A 13,812-nucleotide genomic window follows, 5' to 3' on the forward strand; every position below is an offset into this window, starting at 1 on the left:
AGACACATGACACTTGGCACAATTCCTAGGTAGCACATGGCACATGGCATGTGACACAAAGCAAGAACCCTAAATCTCAAATTTTTGGTTTTTTGGATAGAAAGTGCAATCTCTCTCACCAACCCTAGTTTTTATTTGAGTTTTATATTTGTAATATAATTGGGATAGTGCGTCTACGACATTCTTTGAAGGAGCCATGTCAATTATATTTGTTTTTCTCCCACACTTTAGTGTTAAGGTAGCATGCTAGTTTGAAAGGGATGTTCAATAGATTCTAGAAAATAACTTTAAGGCTTGTCAAATTATTGCTACTAAAGCTCCAAGCTCCTTACTTTTGATTTAACCCATGTATAATGTATAGGCTTACATAACTTCATAATGGTAGTTTTTCCTCCCATTGTGTAAATCAAATATACTAGGATTCAAATGATATCACATTTTGTTGCCCAAGTTTCTTTGGTGACAAATATCAAAGATAGAGTATTTTAGCCTTTTCATTCTAGCTATGATTGGTTCTCACATAATATGGATGTTTGAGAGTGAGACTCTATGTGGAAGAATTTTTGTATCTAATTATATCCTTCCACGTAGGAGGTGACCTTGCGCATGGAAGAATGATTGTATCCAATTATATCCTATCTTTTTTTGTTTGATTCTATGCATGATTAGGTTTGATTTTCCATGGCATGAAAAAGCTTGAAAAGGATTTTCATGTTCATATGTCATGAAAAGGCTTGAAATGGATTTTTGTGCATGTAACTACCTCATTTCATCCCATTGCATGGGGAATATTCAATGTTTGTAAGTTTGTCGTCATGTGGTGGGTATCCATTATTGTAAATTGAAGCCATGAAGAGCCTCTCTCTCTCTCTCTCTCTCTCTCTCTCTCTCTCTCTCTCTCAAGGTTCTTAGGACAGCTTTGGTCGGATAACCCTTCAAGGGTTATCTTTGGTTAGATAACTCTTAAAGGGTTCTTGATATATTCTTCTAATGATGTAAAAATAACTCTTCTCTTCAAGGGTTCTTGGCATAACGTTGGTTGGATAACTCTTGAGATATTCTCCTACGACATAAAAACAACTCTTCTTAGGGGGGTTTGTTAATAAAAAAACGCTCTCTCACGACCCTTGTGTTGTGGGGACATTTGTGTGTAATAAAAAAGGACTCTCTGGGAGAAAAGGTGGTTTGTGCAAGAGCCCTTATAGAGGCATGGATCCTTTCAAGGGTTCTTGGGATAGTCTTCTCCAAAGTAAAACACCTTTATGACAGTAAAACACCTTTTTAAGGGTTCTTGGGATAGTCTCCTTTTAAGGATTCTTGGGATAGTCTCCTCCAAAGTAAAACACCTTTATGTAATAACAAAAGTGGTTTGTGGAAGAGCCCTTAGAGAGGCACCTCCAAAAGTAAAACACCTTCTTGGGATAGTCTCCTCAAAAGTAAAAGACCTTTATGTAATAAAAGTAAGCCCTAATTGCTCGCATTATTGTATCAAAGGGCCGAACCTTACAAAATGAAAGAAAGTTGGTGGTAGATTTTGAGACGCTCGACTTTGAGCATCGAGATAGATAACTATTTCATTCTGTTGAAGCGCCCATCGTTTACTCTATTTTAGGTAACATCCATAGTAATTATTAGCATCAAATAATTATTTTCAAAGAGCATGTGAAAGCTCTCTTGTATACATTTAAATTTGATACAAAGGTTGTAAATATTATTGGGTCAAAGGTTATCACCCAATCTTGATACAAAGACTTGCACATGAAGAAAAGCATGTTATTTTTCTGTTTTGAGAGCTATTTTGAGTCCCAAAAGCTATTTTTGAGAATAATCGATTAACATATACCATGAGGAAGCATGGGCTCGCTCATGTGAGGGGTCAAATTGAACCCAATCTTGCTATTATCTATGCTTTGTGCAATTTGATTTTATTAGCACTGTGTAATTTAATATGCTCATGTCTTTGTCTCCCAACATATCTAGAGAAGCAAGAATTAGCAATACTATTACAATTTTTTCTCTTAAATTATTTACCTTATAAATTACTTCATTTTATACATGTTGTATCCCATAAAGTAGCATAGAGTAAAATTCAAACAAAGGTCACATGCTTATATAAGAGCTACATATTCTGTGTTTCGAAGGTTGGCATATGCATGTTTCAACATGTTTGACAATAGTGTAATCACCCATGTTGAAAGCCAATATAATGCACAAAAGGAAAGACACAATTAAGCTAGCACATGGCACATGGCATGTGACCCAATCTCAAACTTTTTAGATTTTTGGATAGGAAGTGTAATGACTCTCACCAACTATTTGTGGTGATTTGAGTTTTCTTTTGCAACATGATTGGAATAGTGTGTGAAGGACATTGTTTCGAGGAGCCATGCCCATTGTCTTTGTGTATTGCTCCACTTTTATGGGTATTTCTATGTTAAGTTATCATGATAGTCCCAAAGGGATGGTTGGTAGATTGTAGAAAATATACTTTAAGCTCGTTGTCTAACTATTGCTCCTTCCACCAAAAATAGAAGATGGTGTGTACATAATTGGATTTTTTCCATCCCAAATGTAATTCAAATATATTGGACTAATGATAATATATATGTGGTAGATTTTAAAGAGACCTAAAAGATAATATATGTATGGTAGATTTTAAAGATACGAGGTAAAGACCATCTTGTTTGCACTCAAGTGATATCATATTTTGTTGCCAATGATATCATGCAAATGTCTTTGAGGTTTCTTTTCTTAAGAATATCAAACGTAGGGTTTTTTAAAACCTTTTCATTCTAGGTATGTTTGATGTGCACTTTGTGGAAGCATATTTGTACCCAAAAATAGCTTCTTTTTTGTTGGATTTCATACATGATTGATATTGATTGAGCATGTTCATAGGCTAATGTGTTTTCAAATAGTTTTTTTTTTGGGGTATAAAAAGTAGCTCATCATTGTTATTGCATTTAAATGCATGGGTGGTAGTGTGCGAAAAAAACCCAAATACAGTGTAATTGCATCTTCAAAATTTTAAAAATATTTTCAAAATTAAAATTTAAAGGTATAAATACTTGTAAATTTTGAGAGGTTATAGAACAAGAACCCTCAAAAAAATTTTAAAAAAAATCTTTATTAATAATTTCTCAGATTTGTAGGTGAAGGTTTTGCAAGTTTTGGGAAAATAGTTTTCTTTTTTTTGAGAAGTGATTGTTGGGGGTGGGGGTGGGGCTTCGTGTGGTGAGCATTCACTGTAGATTGACGTCCCAGACAGGCTCCTCTCTCTCACACACACATACTTACACGTGAATCTCTCTCTCTCTCTCTCTCTCTGTCTCTCTCTCTCACACACACACACACTCTCTCTCTCTCTCTCTCTCTCTTTCACACACACACACACACACTCACGCACGCGCGCGCACCATGATTGACATTGAGCAACCTCAGATTCGAAGCATCAAGGAGCTTGTAGATTCGGGACTTCGGCACGTGCCTGCCCAGTATATACGCCTTCCCGAGGAGAGACCTTGCCTCTCCCACACTTCTACCTGCACCCTTCAAACCTTGCAAACTTCCATGGACAAGGCAGAGCCCAAATCATCAATGAAATTGGGCTCGCCTGTGCCGACTGGGGCATCTTTCAGGTACTTGAACACACCAATCAAAGCCCAAATTACCATATGAACAAAAAATCAGGTTTTGATTTGAAATTTCGATGTGATTATGTAAGGTGATTAATCATGGTGTCTCGCCGACCTTACAAAGCCAACTTTGGGGTGCTGTTTCCGACTTCTTTGCATTGCCAACCGAGGACAAAATGCGATTAATCTCGGAAGACCCATCTTGTCCATTGATCTTCTTCACCGGCTTTGTTACCAACGAAAGGGTTCGCGAGTGGAAGGATACCTTAGGATTCAAACCTTCCCCTACCATGGATGTCAAGCTCCTACCACAATTTCTAAGGTAAGCTTCAACCATGCAAAATGCTTAATTTCCTAAGGTTAATTGTAATACAAGAGAATCAAGATTATTTAACCGCTTAATTTCCTAAGGTTGATTGTAATACAAGAGAATCAAGAATATATTTGATCGCTTACTTGGTGTAAGTCCATTATGAACCCTCTCCCATACATTCGACCTTTGATGCAAATTAAATATCTTCATCAAGATATTAGACCAACTAATGCCTCCCCAACCTAGAAAAAATCATAGCTTGTGATCGACAAAGGCTATTGAAAATTCGTCACCATAGGAATTTTTTTCCCGATGCAGAAAAAATTCTTATGGAGATCGAATTTCCTTAGAACAAGGAGGAGGCCGAGGCAAAGATCTCTGAAGCCTATGAGGTGAGTGCCCATGTGATGCTTGCCTAAAGATGCAAGTAAATGAGGAAAGAAAGAGGGAGGGAGGGACGGAGGGAGGGAGGGACGGTGCCTTTCCTTGGGGCATCGTCTACCTTGCACACATGAGAGATGGCGAGAGATGCCTCTGAAACACAGCGTTGAAGCGATGAGGAAGAGATGACGGAAACCGAAAAAACTGCAATGTGTACGTGGTACGCGACGTTTAATTGGTGTCATAATAACGTTTAGATTAAGGTTCCACCTTAATAAAATAAAGTTTTACACGATGTCTCTTGCTTGGTTAATTAATGAATTCGATTTTTTCATCGTTATCAGCCCCTATTGGGGTTGTTGAACCATCATTTTTTCATAATAACAGAGGCCCCATGTTTGACTTTCATAAACAAGTGAATTCCCTTCAACACGTCCTATGTGAAGCAATTTTTACAAGTTTGGCATTGGAGGCTAAGGACTTTAGCAATCATTTTTCTCGAGAAACCATGGCATGCAACTATTACCCTGCTTGTCCTCAGCCAGATCTTACATTCGGGTTGAGTTCCCATTCAGATTTTGGGTCACTCACAATCTTAATGCAAGATGAAGTGGGAGGACTACAAGCTAGAAAAGGAGATGAATGGGTCAACGTGAGACCTATATCAAATTCATTTGTTGTCATCTTGGGAGACCAAATTGAGGTGAGTACCTGACATACATCATGCATGAAGCATTAGGGGCAATCACAACATTTATGACACATCAGGACATCTATATTATCATTTAATGATTTCTCTTGTACATTTCTTTTTCACAGATACTAACAAATGGAGTCTATAAGAGTGTGGAACACCGAGTAGTGACAAACATGAAGAAGCCAAGAATGTCCATTTCTTGTTTCTACGGTCCAAATGACCATGAAAAGGTTGGACCTATAGACAAGTTTATGAGTGATGAAAGTCCAACTATGTATAAAGAAACTATTTTTAATGAATATCTTAAGAATGGATTCAGCAAAGGACTAAACGGCAAGTCCAATCTTGAATTCAGTAGACATTTATCAATTGCCTCCAAGTAAGCAAGTCCATTGTCTTACAAATGTACACATTATAGCAGTTTATGGTCAAACTCAATTGACCTCACTCTATGTAGTAATAGATGAAGAAAATGAACACATTGAGGCTTATGTTAGGTGTGTGCTATATCCTTTGAAGTAATGTGAAAAGAAGGACCTTTTTCCCCTTAAAGTTGAGTTTTTTTAAGTTTTGAACTAGGCTTGTGTGTGTGTGTGTGTGTGTGTGTGTGCACATGCACATACAAGTGGTTGTGTGTATGTGTGTGTAAAGAGTCCTTTTCTTATGTGTGTGTGTGTGTGTGTGCACATGCACATACAAGTGGTTGTGTGTATGTGTGTGTGTGTGTAAAGAGTCCTTTTCTTATAAATAAAACTAACAAAGTATAATAAGTTCAATGGCCTAAAGTAGAAATATTTCAAGTTTTTTCTAAAACCAATGTACATTTACAAATAATAACTTTCGAAGCAATTATAATAGTTTGGGAATCACATAATTGAGTAAATCCTAACCACATTTGTAAATATTACCATTTCATGGGCATGTATACACTTTGACTGCCATAATGTGTGATGTGAGAAACCAAAGATAAGTTCTTTAGTTGTTGGGTTTCATGGACATTCCATGGGCAACAAACCATTATACATATGCGGGTTTATATATAAGACATTTTGAGTAATAAGAAAAGGGGCCAAATTAGGCTTCTTGTAATCTTGTGTTGGTATCTTGGTATGTTCATATGAGTGGATTGTTGCTTGCTTCTTATAAGTGTTTACTTGCATACTTTCTCCTTCTCTCACTCTCTATCTAGCTTTCTCCCTTGCTCAATTTATTGAAACATCATCACAAGGTATTTAGGTTGATATTGACATCTTCCATATGAAGCAAAAAAAAAAGTTCAATCAAATTTGTGAGGATTTTATATATGTAGAAGACTATGTAAATGTATATATTGTAATAATTATGGGATTAGCCAAGCTTACAAAATATAGCTAATTATAGATAATCTCTTAGCTTTTGGTGGGTTTCACTAATATTGCATGGGTGGGCAGTTGGCCCATTATGCATATGAGGCTATGTATACAAGACATTTTAAGTAATGAGAAAAGGAGCAATCCTAGTATCACTATCAAGTTATCACACTTATGCTCTTGTGCAATGTCTCTCTATATGTGCATATGAGTGGATTGTTTCTTACTTCTTGTGCGTGTTTGCTTCTATCACTCAACTATAGTTGCCGATTGAAGAAGCTACAAGATTGGAAAATCATAGCGATTGGAGAAGCTCATGATTGGTGAGCCAGTGCAATTATTCCAACGATTGGTGATCCAGTGCAATTATTCCAACGATTGGAAAAATCTGACAATTGAAAAAACCTACTCGAAAAAACACACATATGATTAGAAAAACTTGTAACGATTTAAAAATAAGACAATTACACACTGTCGAGCGATTAGAGAGCTAGACGATTAGATAATGTGCATTTGTGGATTAAAAACTGCACACGATTGAAGAATTTGATGATTGCATAGAGTGATAATTACAATGTGTGGTGGGTTATCTGCCATGCATTAGAAGCTCATGAAGTGGTGGTTTTTTGGTGAAGCAAGTTTGATAGATCTCGTTGTTGCCAATGGAAATTGTCAACTGCAATAATTAATTGACGAAAGTTTGGATGTTACAATGGACAAAAATGCAACTACCTTCACTGGGTAGTTACAATGGACAAAAATGCAGCTACCTTCACTAGGTAGTTACATTGTATCTCGAGACTGAATGATTGATGTCGAGAAACCGTCTCAGAGACTGGAGACGACGAAGCTGATGACAAAAGTGTTTGTCTGTTCGAGTCTCAGAATGAGCTTGCTCGCTTCTGACCTCGGCTTGAAAAACAAAAAAGAAAACCGATTATTGTGTACCTACCGAGGATTATAGAGTGTGTTACGTGATTGTATGCTATAGTCTATACTCAAATAGAAAACACCAAAGAAGCTCATGTAGCTGACTGTGTGAGCTATTTTCACACACAGGTGTGAAAATTGCACAAAGTAGAGAATTGTTTATAGGCAAGGAAACCACCTGAGCTCCACACTATAGAAAATTAGAAATTTGCACACACTCTAGGTGTGAAAACTCCACAAAGTAGAGAATTAATATAGGTAAGGAAACCACATGAGCTCCACACTACAGAGAACTGTAAATTTGTATGAGAGCAACAAGCTATGGAAAGCTTGTAAAGTTGTGAAACTTGAAGGCCAAAAAAATAAGAAATGGAGAGCTTGGACATAGTGTAGTGAAAATCACCAGAAAGCAAGGTATGGAAAAGCCTTGCTCTGATACCACTGTTAGCTTTTGAATGGAAGAAAAGCTATAAATAGTCACTCACTCAATGTTCACACTACATAGATCAAAGAAAACACAAGGGGGACAGAGAGTGTAGAAGCCTAGTTCACTAAGAGCAAGAGCTTAAGGTATAATGAAGTACAAAATGAACATAAACTGTAAACTAAGGATGAGGTTACTTATACACTAGCTAACGGTAAGTTGCCCATTCACACCTGGATAGCCATGGGGGAAAATCCAATGGGACAAAAGCTCCCATGTCATAAGTGCATGACCTTACAGTGTAGTACTACTATATATCTAACAAATGAAACTTTGTAAGTGTGTGGAGAGCGGTACTACCCCACACACACTTATAAAATTACAGTCACCATTGGACATCATTTGGGAATGATGGGATCGAGAAAACCCACATTTTCTATGTCTGGTCCATCTTGGAGAAACTTGCATTATATTGAGATTAGATCTCCTCGATATCTTTGATGGTGATAAAAGTTTGCAAGTGGGATATCCTACACATACAAAGTGTGTCAACAGGGATACCCCACACACGCTTGCAAAGTTTGGTCAACCATCCAATGTTGTTCAGGTATGAAGAGATCGAGAAAACCTATATTTTCTGCATTTGGGTCCTCTTGGAGAAATCCACATAGAAAACCTGATATGGAGCCCTATATCTCAGTCGAATGATGCCCGATGGTAAGAAAACTTTGTAAGTGTGTGAAGACGTGTACCCCACATACACTTACAAATTTCGATCTACCATTAGACATCTTTTGGGCATGACATGATTGAGAAACTCATATTTTCTACATTTGGGTCGTCCTATTGGAGAAACCTTCATAGAAAACATGAAATGGTGCACCATACCTTGGCTGAATAATGTCGAAAATAATGTTCGATGGTTATTAAACTTTGCAAGTGTGTGGAGAGGGGTACACCAAGCACACTTGCAAATTTTGGTCACCATCAAATGTTGTTTGGGCATTGACAAGATCAACACAAACCTTATATTTTTTTGCATTTGGGTTCTCCAAAAGAAACTTCCACGGAGAAAACGTGAGATGGAGGACCATATCTTGATTGAATGATATCCTATACTAACGAAACTTTGTTGAGAAAAATCATATTTTCTACGTTTGGGACCTCTTGGAGAAACCAACATAAAAACTGCAAGATGAAGCACTATATCCTAAACAAATCTATGATGGTGATCAAACTTTGCAAATGTGTGGAGAGGGATACCTCATACACACTTGCAAAGTGTGCTCACTATCGAACATCGTTCGAGCATGATGAGACTGAGAAAGACCATATTTTTTGCATTTAGGTCCTCACATGGAGAATCCCACATAGAAAACTTGAAATGGAGCACCATATCTCACCCGAAGAATGTCCAATGGTGATTGGACTTTGCAAGTGTCTAGAGAGGAGTACCCCACATATACTTATAAAGTTAAGTCGCCATTCAAGCATGACAAGATTGAGAAAACCCATATTTTTATGTGTTTAAGTCTCGGGGGGTATACTTTTAGGAAGACCTACATACAACGTGCCTTCAAAGGATATTAAAAAATACCTTTTTCTTTACAAACTTATGGGTTTTTTTTTTCAAAATACCATTTAAAATCCCCTTATGTAAGTAGATTTTTGTAAATGTTTCTCAAAATCTTGGTTTAAAAAATCCCTCTTAATGATCGCACGTAGTAGACTTACATATTTTTAAGTAAACCCCCCAAGGTTTGGGTCCCTCCTCTTGGAGAAACCCACATAAAAAACTAAGATGGAGCATTATATCTCACCTGAAGGACGTTCGATGGTGACATAACTTTACAAGTATATGAAGAGGAGTATGCCACACATACTTGCAAAGCTTGATCAACACTAGACATTGTTCAGGCATGACAAGATAGAGAAAACCCATATTTTCTACGTTTGGGCCCTCTTAGAGAAATTTTCATAGAGTAATCGTGAGATGGAGTACCATATCTAGTCCAAACAACATCGAATGGTGACCAAACTTTGCAAGTGTGTGGAGAGGGGTACCTCCCATTCACTTACAAAGTTTTATCACCATTGGATGTCATTTGGACATGATAAGATTTAGGATTTTTTTTTGGGTGCATTTGGGCCTTCTTGGAGAAACCCATGTAGAAAACATGAGATGGAGCACTATATCTTGCTCGAACGATGTTTGATGGCAGTGGAACTTTGCAAGTGTGTGGAGAGGGATATCCCACAAGCATCGAACATCGTTCGAGCATGAGATCATCAAGAAAATCCATATTTTCAATAGTTGGGTCCTCTTGGAGAAACCTGCATAGAAAATGTAAGATGGAGCACTATATCTTGTGTGACAACATTTTATAGTGACCGCACTTTTCAAGTGTGTGGAGGGTACAAAACACACACTTGCAAAGTTTAGTCACCGTCGTATGCTGTTCGGCCATGACATACTACGTTTGGATCCTCTTGGAGAAACCTACATAGAAAACATGAGTTGGAGATCTTACCCGAACGACATCTAAGGGTGACTAAACTTTGCTTGTGGGTGGAGAGGGGTACCCACCACACACTTGAAAAGTTTGGTTTCCATTGTATGTGGCTCAAGCCTGATAGGAATTAGAAAATCAATATTTTCTATGTTTGGGCCCTGTTTGGAGAAACCTGCATAGAAAACGTGAGATGGAGCACCGTATCTTGCCTATCTTTATCTTTTTCCTGCATGGTAATCTAACTAATTCTTATGGGATATTTTTGGGGCTATCTTTTCACAGCCTTGATGTGATTCTGTACAGGAAGAGAGAGAGAGAGATTTTGGGATTGGGCCGACTAGTACTGTTTACCCACTAGACACAATGAATGAGATTGAAGCCCTCTGGGATCCTTGTGGTAGAACCCAGAGAGGACGAGATTGAGAAGGAGGCATACCCAAGATTTCTACGTCCAATGTGGAGGTTGGGTGGACGGACGCCAGAGAAAGCCCTAGATTGGTTGGATTTTCTATTGGTGAATATCTCTTAGAAATGATTATGGTTATTGGGTAAATCTCTTCTTTCTCATGAAGTGTGATGTGATTTCTGAATATTTGAGAAATATTGTGAACTTTTATGTTGAACTAAATGGAACAAAATATCGAGTACATTACAACGTGACTACCTATCACACTAAGCTTGTAGACATTGTCATCAATAGTTTTGCCAGCTACTTCAAAGGTTTCATGTGATTGTTCATGAGCTTCCCAAGCCGTTTTGGAAGTAGCTCAATTTTATGGCGAATTGACTTACAATTGCTCATGTGTTTGTTCATACCCTCTTCGTATAATATGTGTCCATGGGTGGCTACATTGGAATTGATTTTGAATGTCATAAATTGAAATTCAAATTGAAATTCAATAGAACACTGAGGAACCATTTTGGTTGGAGAGGATTGCATGGGCTTCCTCCATGTCTATGCCCCAAACGCCGCAAGAGGTAGAGCCATCTTCTCGAGCATGGTCCGTCTCATAGGCCCTTCTTCAGGTTGACTTTTGGTTCATGGGTGGAGACTTTAACATGATTGAGGAAGTAGGGGATAGACTTAGAGGAGGCACGGCCACAATCTCAGGCACAGAGTACTCTGCCTGGGAGGAGTTGAAAAAGGCACTCAAGGGACAAGATCCTTGGTATCTTCTAGAGTTTGGGCATGGCCCTGGGAGCATGTGCTTCTCACAGTCTCTGATAGGAGGAGCATCGGCTCCAACCTCTCTCGACTTGATAGGTTTTATGTGGATGAGTGGGCTGAGGGCCAAGGGGGCAATGATTGGCATCTTGGCAAGTTATACTTTTTTGGATCACACTCTGGTTATTCTGTCCCTTAGAGGACTCCTAGAGGCAGGACATGCACACGAGCTCTAGGATTCAAGATAGCCTTATACAGGACCTCAAGATTTGCAAGATAGAGCAGATATGGGCAGGGCTGGATATTATTTCAGGCTCTGTCGCATGCACCTTGAATGCGGGCCTTGGTGAGATCAGTAAATTTTTTTTTGGAGGAGGCAGCTCAGAGCGGATTGGAGGGATTTCATGAGAAGGCGAGGAATATGAGGAGGGGTCTTACTTCCCTTCAATGGCTTTAGGAGAGTTCCCTGATAGCCCTTGGATTAAGAGTTAGCTTGCTGCCGCCCCGTGTACGGAGATAAGATCCATTGAGGAGAGGAGGGTGAGCTACAGGTACCATGCCAGAGCTTCCTTTTGGACCCAGGACGGCAGTAGAGTCACAAGGGACTTCTTTGAGATAGCCGGCCCCCACAGGAGGTGAGATGGTATTCACAAATTGCATGGCTAGGATGGAGCCATCCCACTGATTGCATGGTATTCACAAATTGCATGGCTAGGATGGAGCCATCCCACTGATTTTTTTCAATCTCTCCTCACATGGGTTCCCCATTATCCCCATAGGTGATGGACATGTGCGAGAGAGTTTGGCAGCACATGAGAGAGGTGGTTCCCCCCCGCTCTTCAGTCCTTCTTATTGACTCCCTTCACTATAGAGGAGCTCGCATAGGCATTGACGGCTCTTCCTAGGGGAAAATGCCTGGGGGCAGATGGGCTTCCAATTTCCTTCTTTCTTCTCCATTGGGGGACCTCATGGGATGCGACTTTCAAGTTGCCTTCATGCCAAAGAGGCTTTGAGAGGATTTGATACAATTGATTCCTAAGGAGGGTGGTGACAGATTGAAGATCCGGTAGTGGTGGAAACCCATCACCCTTCTTGGGACCGCCTATAAGATCTTGACCAAGGCCATCAGTAGAAGACTTCAGCCTTTCCTCCCTGACTTGATTCATGACAGCTCAAATAGGTTCTGTTCAGAATCGGAGCATTTTGGACAACATTTTCACCTTTTGGGAGGCAACCGCTTTGGCCTAGATACGGCGATAGGACCTCATATTCCTAGTCCTAGACATTGAGAAATATTATGATAGGGTTGATTGGAGCTTTGTGGAGGGCATGATGAGATAGATGCGGTTCTCCTTGGAGTGGATCTGTGGTGTTTTAGGACCTTACTCAGCCTCTCATAGTCAAGTTCTCATTCAGAGAGACCGATAGATTTCCCCTTTCCCACTCAATCCGATGGGCTGTCCTCTTGCACCTTACCTTTTCTTATTCGTCTCGTCCTCGAGACTCTCCCTAGCTGGTAGAGTTGTGGTGCTGAACCAAGTCCTTCTTGCTACCACCATGTGGTACATTACTTCTTGTTGGGCCTTCTCACGAGCATGTATTAGTCTCAGGTACAGTGGTTGATCTAGAACTTCTTATGGGCCGATAGTGAGACGAGAGGCCTGCCAAGGCCAAGGTGGCATGGAGAGTCATTCATCCAACGTAGAGGGGAGCTAGCCATCATTGACCTTGATATTCAAAGCCATGCCCTGCCAGGAAAGCTGATTGTTAGACTCCTTCCCGATGGTGAGCCTTGGAAGGACTTCCTCTTAGACTAGATTTCAACCTGCACCCCGAGTCTAGGGGGACCTTGGCCACAAAGTATCATATGGATCTTCACTGAGATGCGAGCCCGTGGACGTAGCCTAGCTTTGAGGACACATTTTTAGCCGGCCCTTAGGTAGCTAGCTTTGGTAGTCTCACAGGAGCATCTTCATCAGCAACCGATTGATCTAGAACCACCCTGATCCATTTACTCAATGGCCATATGTTGGGGGCCCGCCGACCTCATGTATCATGGGCATATGACCTTAGAGATTGGCTTGCACATAGATACTTACCCCCATAGGTTTAGGAGGGAGGCGTGGCAAGGATTTGGGGTAGAGACAAGTTTAGCATTGACATCGACTCTGCTATTCCTCAGGAGTGGCTGACACCTATCTCAGACCCAACCCCCCCACTATGGCTAGTAGGTGTGTTTACTAGGCATGATATTCTTTTTGCAATCCACGGAGCAGATGAGGGAATTGTTTTGCTCACTTTTTCTATTGGTCCCCATGGAAAATTAGAGAGATCCAAGGCCCCCTTGGAGGATTTCAGGGTTGCACCTTACAACAGGTGAGGGTGATTGTATTTCAGGCATGTGA

General features: G+C 39.8%; 1 pseudogene across 1 annotated transcript; it reads left to right on the forward strand.

Moving 5' to 3' along the window:
* Window positions 1-3,334: 3,334 nt before the first annotated feature.
* LOC147619312 (fe(II)/2-oxoglutarate-dependent dioxygenase 4-like) lies at window positions 3,335-5,578 on the forward strand (annotated as a pseudogene). Its single transcript, XR_015261903.1, has 4 exons — window positions 3,335-3,638; window positions 3,725-3,957; window positions 4,717-5,032; window positions 5,149-5,578. The product of XR_015261903.1 is annotated as a fe(II)/2-oxoglutarate-dependent dioxygenase 4-like (transcript).
* The last annotated feature ends 8,234 nt before the right edge of the window (window positions 5,579-13,812 follow it).

The sequence above is a fragment of the Cibotium barometz genome, chromosome 33 (genome assembly GCF_041138505.1).
Source record: "Cibotium barometz isolate CiBa-2024 chromosome 33, ASM4113850v1, whole genome shotgun sequence".
Lineage (NCBI taxonomy): Eukaryota > Viridiplantae > Streptophyta > Polypodiopsida > Cyatheales > Cibotiaceae > Cibotium > Cibotium barometz.